Source organism: Bactrocera tryoni, chromosome 3, assembly GCF_016617805.1.
Source record: "Bactrocera tryoni isolate S06 chromosome 3, CSIRO_BtryS06_freeze2, whole genome shotgun sequence".
Lineage (NCBI taxonomy): Eukaryota > Metazoa > Arthropoda > Insecta > Diptera > Tephritidae > Bactrocera > Bactrocera tryoni.
The window spans coordinates 53,430,337-53,446,329 of NC_052501.1; the positions used below are offsets into that span (position 1 = coordinate 53,430,337).

At 36.8% G+C, this 15,993-nt stretch overlaps 1 long non-coding RNA gene across 1 annotated transcript in view; it reads left to right on the forward strand.

Annotated features, from left to right (window-relative positions):
* Positions 1-15,993, forward strand: part of LOC120772504 — an 80,168-nt gene that overhangs the window by 40,471 nt on the left and 23,704 nt on the right. Inside the window, exon 4 of the long non-coding RNA XR_005705063.1 lies at positions 132-269. This is a non-coding gene — a long non-coding RNA (uncharacterized LOC120772504). The remainder of the gene's footprint in view (positions 1-131; positions 270-15,993) is intronic.

Here is a 15,993-nt window from a genome sequence, read left to right on the forward strand (position 1 = left end):
TCAAATTGAGTTAATTTTGTGAAATTTTTAACCGTTTCTTTTAATGCCCCATGTTTTTTGACATTTTTTGGTACACATACATACATACATACATATATGTTATATATTTAATTCATCACTTTCTCTTCCAGCTCCTACTGTGATCATGCAATCTCCCCCATATCCTGGTCTATATCCGCATGAACTGAACTGTCGTTATAAATTGCTTATGCGTCAGCCATATATAAAACTGAATTGTAGATTAAGCAGTTTGCCGTGGATGGACAGAGGTAAGTAGATGAATGGGCAGTTGAAATATTAGTTGATATCATGACTAAATAAATCGAGCGTAGTTGAGACGATATTACAAATCGCAAGGGAGTATATACGCCTCTACTTTTATAGTATTTTTGCTGCAGCTGTATTGCAAAACTGCTTTCACTAATTGAGCTTGAAACTTCGACAAGTAAAATGGGGAGATAGGGATCTTTTGAATAAAATGTTCTTAAGAAACATTTGCTTGCACCAGTTCGAAAATTCCAAGTTTGCGCGTCACTAGTGTAGTGCAGAGTCAGTAATTCGAGCAGCCAAGGATCGGTCTTGCTTCAAGTTTCACTTAGTAGATAATGCACATCCTAAGAGACGCCGTACAGTGCGTACCCCTCTGTTGTGGAACACAGTATCAAAGAAGGTCAAATGAGTTCATCCGACATCTCGAGCAACAATAACAGCTGTACCTATTCAATTTATTGAAGTCTTTTAGGAAGAATCTTGCTTTGCGGGCTTACAAAATTGCACCCTTTTACAAACTGAAACCGAGCGATCATCGAGTGTGCAGTAAATCCCGATCCCTATTGTTGAGATCCCATTATGTTCTCAAAGAGTCACGGTTTGGTATGCTCTTTGGGCAAGGGAAATCATTGGTTCATATTTATTCAAAAACGAAACTGGTTATAATGTTATAGTTGATGAAGAACGCTATGTAACAAAGAAAAATTAATAAAAACATGTTTTTAAACTATTAATGAAGTGCAAGATCTAACCATACTTTAAAACATATGTTATTTTGTTTCATTAATGTTATGAAACTACCTACCAAAAGGACATGAAATAATCCTAAAGTATTGCCAGACTAGTACCCACGTTGTACTAAGGCTTTAAAGAACTTTAATTTTTATTCGGTGTGTTCGGTGTTTTGGGGCGTTGGTCTTTTTATATGCCCAGCATAGCTTACTTTTGGGCATTAGGCTGTCACCAGCAGCCTATCAATGCTGCAAGCACTACTATCCTGCCACATCTAACACCAGTGAAGGCGGGCTAATGACGTTAAGAATTCGCAAATGAAATGTAACAATACCAGCTATCACGGTGTATGACCGACATTTCAGTGCATTTGTCAAAATGTGCGGCAGCCATCCTGCACTGATATACGCTAAAATAAACGCAAAGTTAACACTCGGTAATTTGCCATTTTGGCACCTTTTTGGTTGAGCAAATGCAATCGGCAGACGGCAGCACAAAAGCGGCTGCCGGCAGGGACTGCTGAAAGAAATTAGTTGCACAGACAAGGAGAGAGTTAGTGTGTATGTGTGATTTACATACATATTGGGTTTGGAAGGGCACTATACATTAACTATTTGTATAAACTTACATTTTTATGTATTAGGTTGTCAAATATCTCCCTTCCGCCTTTTTGCTCTTTATTCAATGCTTTATAAAAAGTGTTACAATGATCGGATTCAGTTCAAATATGCGCCGTTTCATTCGTTAATATGTTTCTATCTAGACGGAAACTTCAGAATACCCTTCTCGTAGAAGCCCCTCTCCTTATTTGCGAAGAACTGGGACAGCCACTTTTCACAAGCCTCTTTTGAGTTCAACTTTACACCAACAAGGGCGTTCGCCTTGGACATGAACAAGTGGTAATCACTTGGACTATATGGTGAATGCGATAAAATCTCCCATCAGAGCTCCCGTAGCTTCTGATGAGTTATCAACGAAGTGTGTGGTCTGGCGTTGCCTTGGTGGATCACTACTCCCTTCCTATTGGCCAATTCTGGACGTTTCTGGTCGATCGGCTGCTCCGAGCGGTGGAGTTGTTTGCAGTAGATGGTAAAATTGAGCGTCTGGCCATATGGGAGCAGCTCATAGTGGATGATTCCCTTCCAATCCCACCAAACACACAGCAGAACCTTCCTGGCCGTCAGTCCCGGCTTGAGGTGATTCACCGGCCTTCGACCACAGCCGTTTTCGCTTGATATTGTCGTATATAATCCATTTTTCCTCGCCAGTCACCATCCGCTTCAAAACTAGGTCGTCTTCGTTCCGTTTTAGCAGCATATCGCAGGCGTTAATTCGGTCCAGAAGGTTTTTTTTCGTAAAATCATGCGGCACCCAAACATCAGACTTTTTTGTGTATCCAGAAGATGGTTTTAAATGGTTTGGTGACTAACTCTCATCTTCTGGGCAATGTCACGAGATGCCACACGCCGGTCTAACTCGATATTTTCCATGATTTGATCGGTATTCGTCGTCACAGGTCTTCCGCCGGCTGGCTTATCCATGGTGTCGTTTTCACCTTTAACGAAGGAAAACTTTAAAATAGCGCGAATTTCGGCGTTAGTGAACTCCATGTTAACAAGTCTATAACTGTTCGACGCAATATTCAAACTAATCATGCATATGCTTTATACATAGCCGCGAAATTCAAAAAACAAAAATGCGGAAGGGAGATATTACCGTTCGTATTTGGAAAGCCAATTTGACAGCTAAAGAAAGATTTGTCGTTTAAATAGTAGGCGCCAAGGTAAGCAAATGTTGTAAATAACGGGGTTTTCAATAGGAACGCTACAAAAGTAGACCAATAGGGACAGCAAACGACGCCATATGTTTTTCTTTCTCTTTTGACATTTCTGTTCACTACAGTTTCCCATTTTCTCGTGGGAAGATGTACGATCGAACAAATTCGAAATTATTATAATTTACTACCGAAATTTGCAGTCAGTTGCTTGCGAAAAATCATCTTCAAGCGAAGGTGATATGGCTCATTTTTGGCTGAATGACTTCCTCAATAAGCCAAATATGCGTTATTGGTGAGGCATCAATCCACACTTAATCCATGTGTTGGTGTGTTTTATTGACTGGCGTCGTCCTTGGGCCGTACTTCTTCTATGATAATCAAGACTGGCACGTTACTGTGAATGGGAATCGCTACCACTCAATAATAACAGAACATTTTTGGTCCGAATTGGATGATATGGACTTGGACAATATGCGGTTCCAACCGGACGGCGCCACAAGTCACACAGCGAATGTCACAATCGAGTTATTGAAAACCAAGTTTGGTGAAGTTGGTTGTTATCTCGCAAAATGGCCCAGTCAGTTGGCCGCCTCGGTCGCCCTTAGACTACAAGTATTTCCTGTGGGGCTACGTCTATGATCTAAGCCAACAAGCCAACGATGATTGATGAACTTCGTAAGAATATCGAACGCTAATTTGCAGCTGTTTCGGCCAATTTATATTTGAAAACCAAAGAAAAGGAGTTCCATACATATGTAATGGCATCGAATGTACTTTCACAGGAATAAAAAATTTCATTGATATTTCAAACCATTTTTGTTTTAATTAAATAAAACATTTGAAGTGCTCTTATTGAATAACCCGTTATGAAGTATTGAACTATAGTTTTTACATACTATAGTTTGTGTTAGATTCATTAAATTGAACTGAAATAAGCTTTATTTAAGAAATATCTTTCAAAACACCAACTCCAATGTTTTACGAACTTTAAAATTGCGCATAATTCTTAACAAGTATAACGATAAATATATATTTTATTTATTGTATATAGAGTTTTTTCTGGTAATTTTATATTCTTATGTTCCCTAAAACAAAAACTTTACACATGTTCTATATTTCTAAATTTAGTTGATAGTATATTAACACTCTTTTAGAAAATTTTTATTCACATGAATTTACATAAACTTTTTATTTTCGTTTTAAACTGATTTTTATATTTCTGACCTTCTGATTTTTAAATTTGACTATATACTTCTCCCCATCTTCTTCTATTTTTAACAATCTTACTAATCATTTTCTTACATTTTCCGCATTAACAAAATTAATCTCAGTTCCTTTTTTATCTCTGTATTTATTAATGTTTTCAATTTGTTTTGTTTTTTATTATTTGGTGATCATTATATATTAGTCTTAACTTTTCATAAAGTGTTATGTGAGGCCGTTTAGCATCACCTATCTTTTGCCTATTGTTACTTCAACTTTAATGTTTATTTGATCACACCATCCTCTGATAATTGTGTTATTTGAGCACTGATCGTGGTCAATTTTCATAACTTTCGGTGGTCCTATTGTATTATATATTTTTAATAATGCTCTTATTATAACATTTTTCTTTAAAACATTTTGCAACTTTTTCAATGCCTTGTTAATTTTCAATCTAGTGAATTTCTGTAACAATCGTTTTAAACTCAGAATATTCTAAAATATTTTTAAATTTATTAGTTGTTCTGCAAACCCTGTTTCTACTACAGCTAATCATTTAATGAAAAAACATAGTCGTTTGGCATGTCTTGTATAATGGTTTCATTTTTAAGAAGATAAGATTTTATTTATTCTGTTATGTATTCCGGGATCAATTTTTTGTAGGTGATCAGAGTTAAATTATTGCCAAAAAGTTTTTGTGTATGACTATTACTTTTATTTACCCTTATTAGCTTTGCTCGATTTTTAAAGAAATTTGGCGGAGTTTCAGTCATACGGATATAGCTTTTTGCGTCTTCTTGGCCTGAATGAATTGTTGCATAATACGAGGAAATTTCTTCTTGTTTGGAGCTGTATTCCTCTATTTGGATGCGATGTAATGCATCCGCAACGTGATTTTCCCTTCCCGGAATGTATTTCAGGTGAACCTTCCACCTTTGCAGCTTTGCGTTTGGTTCTTTTAACTTATGTAGCCATTGAAGTGATTTGTGGTCGCTATTTTTTTATAAACTTTCTACCAAACAAATATGGTCTAAAATATTTTGTAGCCCAAACCATTGCTAGTAACTCCTTTTCTTTCGTAGAGTAGTGAAGTTCATGATCGTTTAAAGTACGACTCGCGAAACAAATGGGTTGGCTATATTCGCTTAAACTGCCGGCGACGTTAGAAGCGTCTGTAGTTAGAGTAAATGGCTTTTCATAATATGGATACACTAATATAGGATATTCGGTCATATATACTTTTATGGCCTCTATGGTTTTTAGGTATTCGTTATCCTGCGCATTTATCCTTTTTATTTTTTTAAACAATTTGTTGGCGGTTTGGTAATTTTAGAAAAAAATTTAATAAATTTGCGATAAAATCCTGCTTTATCTCTTTTCAGTTTGAGGTACAAGGTAATATAATATAGCTTTAATTTTACTCGGGCTTGGTTTTATACCAGTCGGTGTTACTACGTGCCCCAAAAACTCTGTTTCGTGTTTTAGAAATTCACACTGTACTTTAAGGTTAGCATCGGACAATCTTTGGAAAACTTTCTCATGCGAATCGATGTACTCCTGAAATGACGCGCTAAAAACGACAATATCGTCTAAATACAATTCTTCCCAATTAATCCTCCCAAAACTGTCTTTATCAGTCTTTAGAATATGGCATGGGAACTTTTCATCCCAAATGGCAGATGTAAAAATTCATAATGACCTCCTTGGGTACAAAATGCAGTCTTTTTTCTGTCATTAGAATCCATTTCTATATGATGAAATCCCTGTGCCAAGTCTTAGGTCGAAAAGTACATATGGATCGAATATCACGGTAATAATTTTTAACTTGCGAAAATTAAAACTATTTTCTATTTTTCTTTCCCAGAGCGATCTGGCTTTTTAGGCCCAACCCATAGCAGTTCAGTGAACGGAAAACCGCTATGGCAGATAATTTTTTGCTTCACCATTTCCATTATTTGCTTATCTTCTTCCGCTGTGTGAACTTCCGGATATCGGTAAGATTAAACATAGTGTCCTCATGGATTGTTTTAACTCGGTGTTTAATTTTGTGGGTGAAATGTGTTCCTCATAAAATGTGTGTTTAAATATATTTAATAAAAATTTTAGGCTTTTTTAATGAGTTCTTGCTATTTACAAGCTTATAAAAGTTTACCACCTAAATAAATAGTATTGTCTTTTAGATTTATTTTCAAAGCTAATCTCTCAAGTATATCAAAGCCTAAAAGTCCACCATAATTGTTAGAAAAATTATGCTCATATAGGTATATATTTTGATTATTTAAAGCAGTGGTTCCCAAACTTATTTTGTCTACCGCCCACTTTGAGAATAAATATTTTTTTAGCGCCCCCATTTTTTCACCTATTTAAAAACCACTAAAACTTCAAATTAATTATTGTGACCTATATACATACATATGTATATTAACGGAGAATTCTAAACGAAACTTTTACTATAACCAGCAACTTGAAACCTGAGCGCAGTAGGTAACATACAACGGCGCTTAGGTCTCAAGTTAATTCTTACGGGCTCTACCTGCCAATAAGAATGATTATTGAAACACAACTTTATAGTATTAAAACAGAGAATCTTTTATTAAAAAAAAAAACTAAAATAATCGATCTCTAAAAAAAAATTAATGTGAAGGATGAATCTGATGCTATTTAATAAGTTTGTTAATATCAGCTTCCTATTTGCTCAAGAACAAGCGCAAGTCGCCACGTTCGGTAACAAGCAAACGATTTCTATTTCTAAGCAGTGTTGTCACAGCACTAAATCCACGTTCACACAAATATGACGATGGGAATGCTATCAAGCATCGTTGAACGCTTGACCACAATCCAGGGTACAATTACGAGATCGGTTTTTGTAGCCAAAATTCTTGGTAACCATTTTTGAATTTGATTTTTATTTCCTCGTTTGTTGTCAATTCTATAAGTTCTTCTTCCAGCTGAGTTACTGTGTTGACATTTGAAAACGGATCCAAGACCCAGTCTGGTATTTCCAAGTTCAAAATGTCCTGGTATCGTTTGGTGAAGTCAATGTGGAGGTTTTCCAAAGTTTGGCAGTAGGCAAACAATTCGTCGTTACTGCATGATACTGATAAATTCGGAAAATTGTGAAACTCACGTCTGCCCAGATTCTTTTTGTGTAGAAGCAGTTTGGCTGCGAAAGAAGCAACGACGTTTTTTGTTTTAATTAAATTTAGTTTATCGCCTGCAGTTGGAGATTCATGTCGTTGAACAATTTATACAGGTCTGTCATGTAAGCTATATCATTCTTTAATGATATGAGCTTGTCTTGAAATTCTGTATATTTAGTTTCCAAGAACTCTATAACAGAGTCAAACAGGTTGTAGAATCGAGTCAGACAATTGCCTCTTGATAGCCAACGAACTTCAGTATGAAACAACAAACGATTGAAATCCTCGTCATTAGTAACACAAAGCTGATGAAATAATCTATCATTCAAAGAGCTGTTGTGGATTTTATTCACTGTTTTGATGACATATTGCAGTGATTGAAATAGTTTTTCACTTAAGTTTCTAGCAACTAAATGTTGTCTATGAATAACGCAATGTACACCAAGGACATCTGGAATTTTATTTTTTAAGTACACTATGAAGCCTTTATGGCACCCTGTCATAGTCGGAGCGCCATCCGTAGCAACTGAAATAATATTTTTCAAAGGAATTTCTTTCTCATCTCAGACCTTTTCCAGTATATTGAATATGGTTTCGCCTTTTGTATCGGTCTCTAAATTTCTATCAAATAATAGTTCTTCACGTATTTTCTCATCTTTAATAAAACTCACGTAAGACAACAACAATGCTTCATTACTTAGTAAAGTGGACTCATCCAGCTGAATTGAAAATTGACTTGACCTCAGGTGATCGCACAATGATTCTTCAATGTTTTCAGCCATTTCATCAATTCGTCTTTGCACAGAATTATTACTCAAAGGAATTTTTCGGATAATATCTGCGGCCGGTTTATGAAGCACGGTAGTTATTACTTCATTTATTGCTGGCAATATCAACTCTTCTGCGATGTTATGTGGTTTGCCTATTTGAGCAATTAACAAAGAGATATTGTACGAATCTCGAAGTCCTCGTCATCTTGCTTAGCAGCCGCCGAAAATAGTTTTGCTACACTTGGCTGAGTATTATGCTTCTTCTCTAGGTCTTGAAAATATGCTCTTGTCTCTCTTATCTGGATGCATTTTATTCAAATGATCTTGTAGTCTTGAAGGCTTCATTGCTTCATTCGAAAAAATGAAGACACAAAGGCGAGGATGGGTTTGTGGGATTTTCAATGAATCCGAATTTAATGTATTCCGCACAGTATTGCCGTCTCTTCTTTTTTACTTCCGACAATGTTTTGCTTTGAGAAATACGTTTAACTTCGCGAGTATTGTAGAGGAGGCGTTAGTAATGCTCATCTATTGCGCGCAAAACCACAAATGAATATGAAATAAATATTACATTGTTTATATAGGAATGCTTAAGAACAATTATTATATAGTAGTACAAAAATATGAATTCTTATTTTTCCTAGAAATACATTTGTAAAAAAAGGATCTTTCTCCTTTTCGTATTATCTTATTTTTCCCAGAAATACATTTGTAAGAAGGGATAAAGATCCTTTTTTATTTTCCACATAAAAGATTTAAGGAGTTCAAAAGCTCAAAACGTGCTCTACATCAGCTACCTACCCGACGTCATTTCGCAAGTGATAAAATAAATTATTCAAGAGCTCAAAGCATGCGCTACATCAGCTCGAACCTACCTACCCTACACCTTTGCGCAAATGATTATATTATGATAGCAAATGCCCACATATGGATTTGGCAATGGCAATAGCAATACGTTTGACAGTTAGTATTCTATAAATTCTATCCTGTCGAGATGCCCCGTTATGAAACGGAGCGACCGATTGACATGATTTTAATTTTTTCTATATTCTATAAAATATGACAGATATATGAACTACGCGGAGAGAAATATAGAACCGAGTTTGAGCAATCTTTTAATTCATATTAGTTGATGTTCACAAGTTGTTGTTGAGAGCCGACAGCTCATGTAGTCGTTGTCTAAGAGGCCCCCTAGCTAAATAAAATTACAAATAACCCCCGAGACCTCTACACAACGCCTCTCTTACCGCCCCCCTTGACACCTGCAACGCTCACAAGGGGGCGTTATCGCCCACTTTGGGAAACAGTGATTTAAAGCAAGTATTTCCTGCACTTTTTCATTCACAACTTTTCCAGGCACCGTTTTTTAAATGATTGCTTTTATTTTTATTGCTCTGTTGTTGAATATATACCTGTTTTAATTAAACTAACAGATGAAACCCTATTTACTAAAATTTTTACCTTTTTGTTGTTAAGTGTCAATTCAATTGAGTGTAGTTTTCCGAGGCTTCTATTTGAAAATTTGTAATCTTTTGATCCAATAGTTCTGGTTGGCCGTATCCACGAATTCTCGGATGATTTGAGTCAGCGGGGTTAATGTTTCTAGTTTACAATGAATTCGTTTCCGGGACATTGAATGAAGTATAGTTAATAGGATTATCACGACCAGATTGATCTACGTTTACCTGCCTGGAATGATTATGGCTTAAAGTAGTATTTCCTAATCGGACTCCGCCTGTATCTATCTTCTATTATTAAATAATAAGGATCTCTTGCATTGTTTTTTGTGTTTGTATTCGAAATCATATGCATCATTCTCTTTTAAAATTTTAATTGTAGACTTTATACTTACTTTTACTTACTTAGCTAGTAGTTTGCATTAATTAATGCTGTTAAGTGGTTTGGTAAATCTCTCTTCAGAGTTTTCCTTAATACATTCACCAAAAATGGTTTAGTTGAGTACATTCAGGTTTTAATTTAATTCTACAAATTTCGTTTGTTATTTCTTCAGATAGAAGACGTACGCTACTTCTTAATTTTATGTTATGTTATAAGTGTTGAAATTGGAGTATGCTCTCCAAACTTGTTAACTAAAAGTTCTCTCTGCGTTGTCCAAGTTCTCGTTTTCGTTGTTCTTCAGCCATGTTTGTTTTTGTTATTGCGTTAAGATTGGGTAGTCGAAAAAGTCTTTTCGTATTTTATCAATAGATGTTATTGCTGTCGTATATCTCCTGTGCTACCATTATTTAATATACTAAAACACTTATTCAAGTTTTCTAACTCTTCGTTTAAGTTCATTACATAATGCATTGCTTTGAGCATAAAACACACTCGCGTCTCTTTATTGCATTGATTCGTATTTAATCGTTTAACGCGATGATTATGTTGTTTTTGTATATGATTTTTTCAGCGTGAGTGCCTATTTGGATTAATCATGGCGAGTACTAATTTGAATTACACTGTTCTTATTTTTTTATTTATGCCGAGAGAGAGTTTTTCCTCAATCGTACTACTTTTTACGGTAGTAAATCCTTTCCACTTTGCGACCAAGATCATTTGAAAGTCAATAAAACTCCAAGAAAAAACAATTAGACTAATGTGGATTGGAATTAAGCCTTTTTTTGTATTATTGTGATTTTATTATTATTATTTTTGTTTTCTTTAATATTTCATCTGAAAGCTACTTTTGCTTAATAATGTCTCTTTTATTTCAAGATTTCAAATAACAACTCTGTATGTACAATTATATTCAAAGTTCTTAGTATTTATTTGTTTTTTTTTTAACATGAGTTTTTAATGTTAGTTACGCTTTGAGCCCCTTTTGATTTAAACATTCAAGCTAAATAGAGACCGAAAGTAAACAGAAGAATGCATGATTCTTTGTATACCCAGTTCCCCTGTCGATATCAAAGGCTTTTCTTAGAAAAAAACAAAAGTGATGAAAGTTGTGAAAAGCCAATATGTTCCTGGCCTACTTATTTAAAGTGCAATTCACAAATAATGATTTGATTTTACGTTCTTGATTAATTTTTGTTATTCCTCATATCTAAGACATATCCAGTTCGTCTAATTACCTGACGCAAAATAATGTCGATTGCGCATATTACTGGCGCACATATAATCCATTTGCTTATGATATCATAAGTTTTCGATTCCGCTGCCGAAACTTTTACACCAACTTTTCATTAGTTTAAGCGTTTCTGAAACTAATCGTTGCATTCGCGCATTACAGCGAGGCATACGCAAAGGCCCAAATCTAAATTTTCACAAAGGCACACATGCTCACACACACAAATGACGATGACATTCATATGACATTGATTTCGCTGCCAATCGATAATAATTCACGCGAAATCGGTGCCAACAAACAACAAAAAATACAGCTGTAGGTGTGAATGTGTACACGATAATTTCAATTGTTGCTTGTGAGCAGCGCACAACGCCAAAAAGTATGCTGCAGTTGCATGTTTCTGTAAAGTAGAAATTTTCAGTTCTCACAAAAAACAGTTCGAACGGCTCAATTCGCACTGCAATGAATTGCATCAATGAACGTGTGTATGTGTGGTTGCGAGGCACAGCGAGAAACGCGCCAAAGTTTAGCATAAGCTGAGTATCGATAGAGTCGTAATGAGATGCGATCATATCATGATATAGTAATATAATTCATTGATAATAAATGGCAGAAGATCGAGAGAGATAGTTGTTAAGTAAACTATGAATAGAGTTGCAAAACGAGAGTGAATTAATAGCAGCTCTGCAGCGGCTAGCGCTGTGAGGAAAAACTTTTCATCGTCTACCTAAAGCCATTTTTGTTGCTATTGGTATCAACAGTGCCAAAAATCGCTGTATAAGTTTTGCTCGAAATTCGCATAATTTGCATTGCTGCCACGCAATGCGCGCAAGTGCTAAACAAAAAACAAAACGGGTTGAGGTGATGGCCATTGGCAACCGTAAAAATAAAATATTCGCCAGTATTTTGCAAAATATTAAAACATTTATTTTTGTAATGCGCACATGTGCTATGCACCTGCAGTATCTACTAACATACATATGTTCATATGTGTATTTAAAATAAAAGTTTTGCATATTTACACTGAGATTTATTGGTTTGCATTTTCAGACTTGCAAAAGTTAGTTGACTTTGCGTGGAAAGTTTACAATATTGGGAAGAAATATTTTTATTAAAAATGGATCCAAAAAGAACAAGGAAAACATTAACTTCGGTTGCACTGAAACTGACACACCCCGCAAATAAAGAAGTTCCCCTGTTTATCGTTCAGTCTGCATATCAGTTGTATTCTATAATAATTCGATCTAAAAAATTATGAAATATTCAGTTTTCCAAAAAGCAAGCACTCGTGCCTCATCTCGAAACACCCATACAGTGGCTGCTGTTCACTTTTGAGCTCACACGCGTAAACCCACGATTAATCACCAGTCATGATGTCATAGACGGATTTCGAAGCATCGCAATTGTTTTTTTTTGTTTTAATATTCCCACAACAGCAAGTTCTACGAACCGGAATCGACCCATATTTTATCCACCAAGGGTTGTTATTTCGGTGATCTAACCCCGTTTAGATCGGTAAGTATTAGTTTAAGTTTGTCTCCACTGGAGCAAAGCCATACAGCAATATTGCTCCGTATCCTCGTGCTAGCATTGAGTCCAACCCAGACCTGGAAGGAATTTCTCTGTTGCGTCTGCGCTAAACGGCTTCATACAAACTCGACCTCGGTCAGGTGTAATACATGCAATGGATGGAGCCATCTTACGACTTGCTCAGGCCTTAAGCCACACAGGGAGTGGACCACAAGTTACGTGGCCCCATGTTGCCAACACACTATTGCGACCTTAGCCTCTACGGTTGTGCAACCTGCACATAGTTCGCGCACTGCGCCACTCCACCCAAGTGGCCAACAGAGGACCTCCACCGTCCATAGGAACTCCAATAGGCAACATAACTCCCATTCTGATCTGTCTGGGTCGGTTTCACAGAATTTACACCTTCACAGTTCTACCCATTTCTACGGACGTAACCGTTGGCGAACGTCGATTCCGTAATGTGATCGCAGGAGCTACCGCTCGCTTCATCCCAGCTGGAAAAATTGCGGATCTCCGCACTTTGGTCTATTGGCCCTAATGGAATCAACATGCTTATGCTAAAGTATATACGCTCGACGGGAGTAAGCTACTTCACCAACGTCCTCAACCTGTCGCTAACCACTCTTCAAATACCCGATGTGTGGAAAGTTGGAATAGTGATCCCACTACTGAAGCCTGGGAAAACCGCCCACAAATGTTAGTGCTATCGTCCGATAACTTTACTTTCTCCAGTAATGAAGACACTAGGTGCTGAGTGAAGGCCTCAAACTCAGCACCTAGCAAACCACCAGCATGGATTCCGAAAAGTGCAAAGTACCACCACAGCACTCAATGTCAAAAACGCTCAGTTCGTGGCCTTAACCAAAAACCGCCCTGTTTCTGCCGCTCTCCCCGCTTCTCCCCGCTATTGTTTAACTTCTATACCTCGAAACTACCACAGCCACCAGAGAGAGTTTCCATAACCTCGTACGCTGATGATCGATGGCATGTGTTCATAGGTAAACATAACACTCTCTCCCCCACCAAATCCACAGCGAACTATCGGGTGATTTTTTTGAGGTTAGGATTTTCATGCATTAGTATTTGACAGATCACGTGGGATTTCAGACATGGTGTCAAAGAGAAAGATGCTCAGTATGCTTTGACATTTCATCATGAATAGACTTACTAACGAGCAACGCTTGCAAATCATTGAATTTTATTACCAAAATCAGTGTTCGGTTCGAAATGTGTTTCGCGCTTTACGTCCGATTTATGGTCTACATAATCGACCAAGTGAGCAAACAATTAATGCGATTGTGACCAAGTTTCGCACTCAGTTTACTTTATTGGACATTAAACCAACCACACGAATGCGTACAGTGCGTACAGAAGAGAATATTGCGTCTGTTTCTGAGAGTGTGGCTGAAGACCGTGAAATGTCGATTCGTCGCCGTTCGCAGCAATTGGGTTTGTGTTATTCGACCACATGGAAGATTTTACGCAAAGATCTTGGTGTAAAACCAGTATAAAATACAGCTCGTGCAAGAACTGAAGCCGAACGATCTGCCACAACGTCGAATTTTCACGTGAATGGGCCCTATCTGAAAAGTTGGCAGAAAATCCGCTTTTTTATCGACAAATTTTGTTCAGCGATGAGGCTCATTTCTGGTTGAATGGCTACGTAAATAAGCAAAATTGCCGCATTTGGGGTGAAGAGCAACCAGAAGCCGTTCAAGAACTGCCCATGCATCCCGAAAAATGCACTGTTTGGTGTGGTTTGTACGCTGGTGGAATCATTGGACCGTATTTTTTCAAAGATGCTGTTGGACGCAACGTTACGGTGAATGGCGATCGCTGTCGTTCGATGCTAACAAACTTTTTGTTGCCAAAAATGGAAGAACTGAACTTGGTTGACATGTGGTTTCAACAAGATGGCGCTACATGCCACACAACTCGCGATTCTATGGCCATTTTGAGGGAAAACTTCGGAGAACAATTCATCTCAAGAAATGGACCCGTAAGTTGGCCACCAAGATCATGCGATTTAACGCCTTTAGACTATTTTTTTGTGGGGCTACGTCAAGTCTAAAGTCTACAGAAATAAGCCAGCAACTATTCCAGCTTTGGAAGACAACATTTCCGAAGAAATTCGGGCTATTCCGGCCGAAATGCTCGAAAAAGTTGCCCAAAATTGGACTTTCCGAATGGACCACCTAAGACGCAGCCGCGGTCAACATTTAAATGAAATTATCTTCAAAAAAGTAAATGTCATGAACCAATCTAACGTTTCAAATAAAGAACCGATGAGATTTTGCAAATTTTATGCGTTTTTTTTTTTAAAAAAGTTATCAAGCTCTTAAAAAATCACCCGATATAAAATATAAAAGGTAACCTAGGTACTCAAGTATATCCGAGATGATCTCGATGCGTGGATGTTCTTTCGAAAATACCCAGTTGGAATCTACTCAACAAAGAAAATACGTACATTGTTGAGGGCGGATAGTTCACTGTAAAAATATTAACTAACTTCCACGTATTCAAATTTTTTTCATGTTTCCAAATTATTATTTTATTTTATTCTTCCAGATGGAAGTTGTCGTATCTCTTGCCTGTTCATGGACCAAATTTCCCTTTGAATAAAAAATATCCAAACCAATAAAAATTAAATATCTTAAGTGCATATTTTCATGTTCAAAAATAATTATTATTTATTTCTGCATTTATTTCCCTTTATATTTTCTTTTTGCCTTTCCGCTCTTGCTTCTTAATTCACTTTTTCGCTAGAATAATCATCGTGATTGCCTCTGCAGTGTCGCCAGTAGCGCGTGACTTGTGTCTGCCTTTGAATTTACCGCTGTCTCTTCTTCTTTTGCCTTCTTTTTATAAGTCACAATTTAATGAATCACAAAACAAAATGCAAGTACGATCCACACTCCCGGGCGTCACTTAATTCCCCTGCAAAATATGCGCAAAATGGGAATTGACTTAAGGTCAGCTACGTTGCAGAACTTCAAAGCACTATTTCTGATTTTTTCTGTCTCTTCCCCAGCTCTGCAACTGCTTTCCATGCCTGAAATATTCGAAATTAAAATAAATGGCCAACCAAGCAAGGAATCCATAAAACAAAGAATATATATATTAGGCCGGGTCGATTTGTGGGGTGGCAAAAAGATCGCCCATTGCTCTATGAAAATCATATTCTAGGGATCAAAATAAGAAACTTTGCCGAAGGAACCATACCTCTGAAACGAATTCTGATGTCCCCCATTTTGGGTCGAACTTTTGGGTAGGAGCAAATTTTGAAATAGATTTGAAATTACCATTTCATTCTTATTACCTCTGAAAGTGAGGAGAACTAAAGCAATAACCACTATGGTATTTCAAAAAAAATAATAAGTGAAGTCACCATTCCAAATCAAAAAGTTTACAATGAATCCACCATCCTCTACACCGCGAGATAAAGCAACTACATCAACAACTATCGAAAACCCAATGAGTAATATACCCAAGCATGAT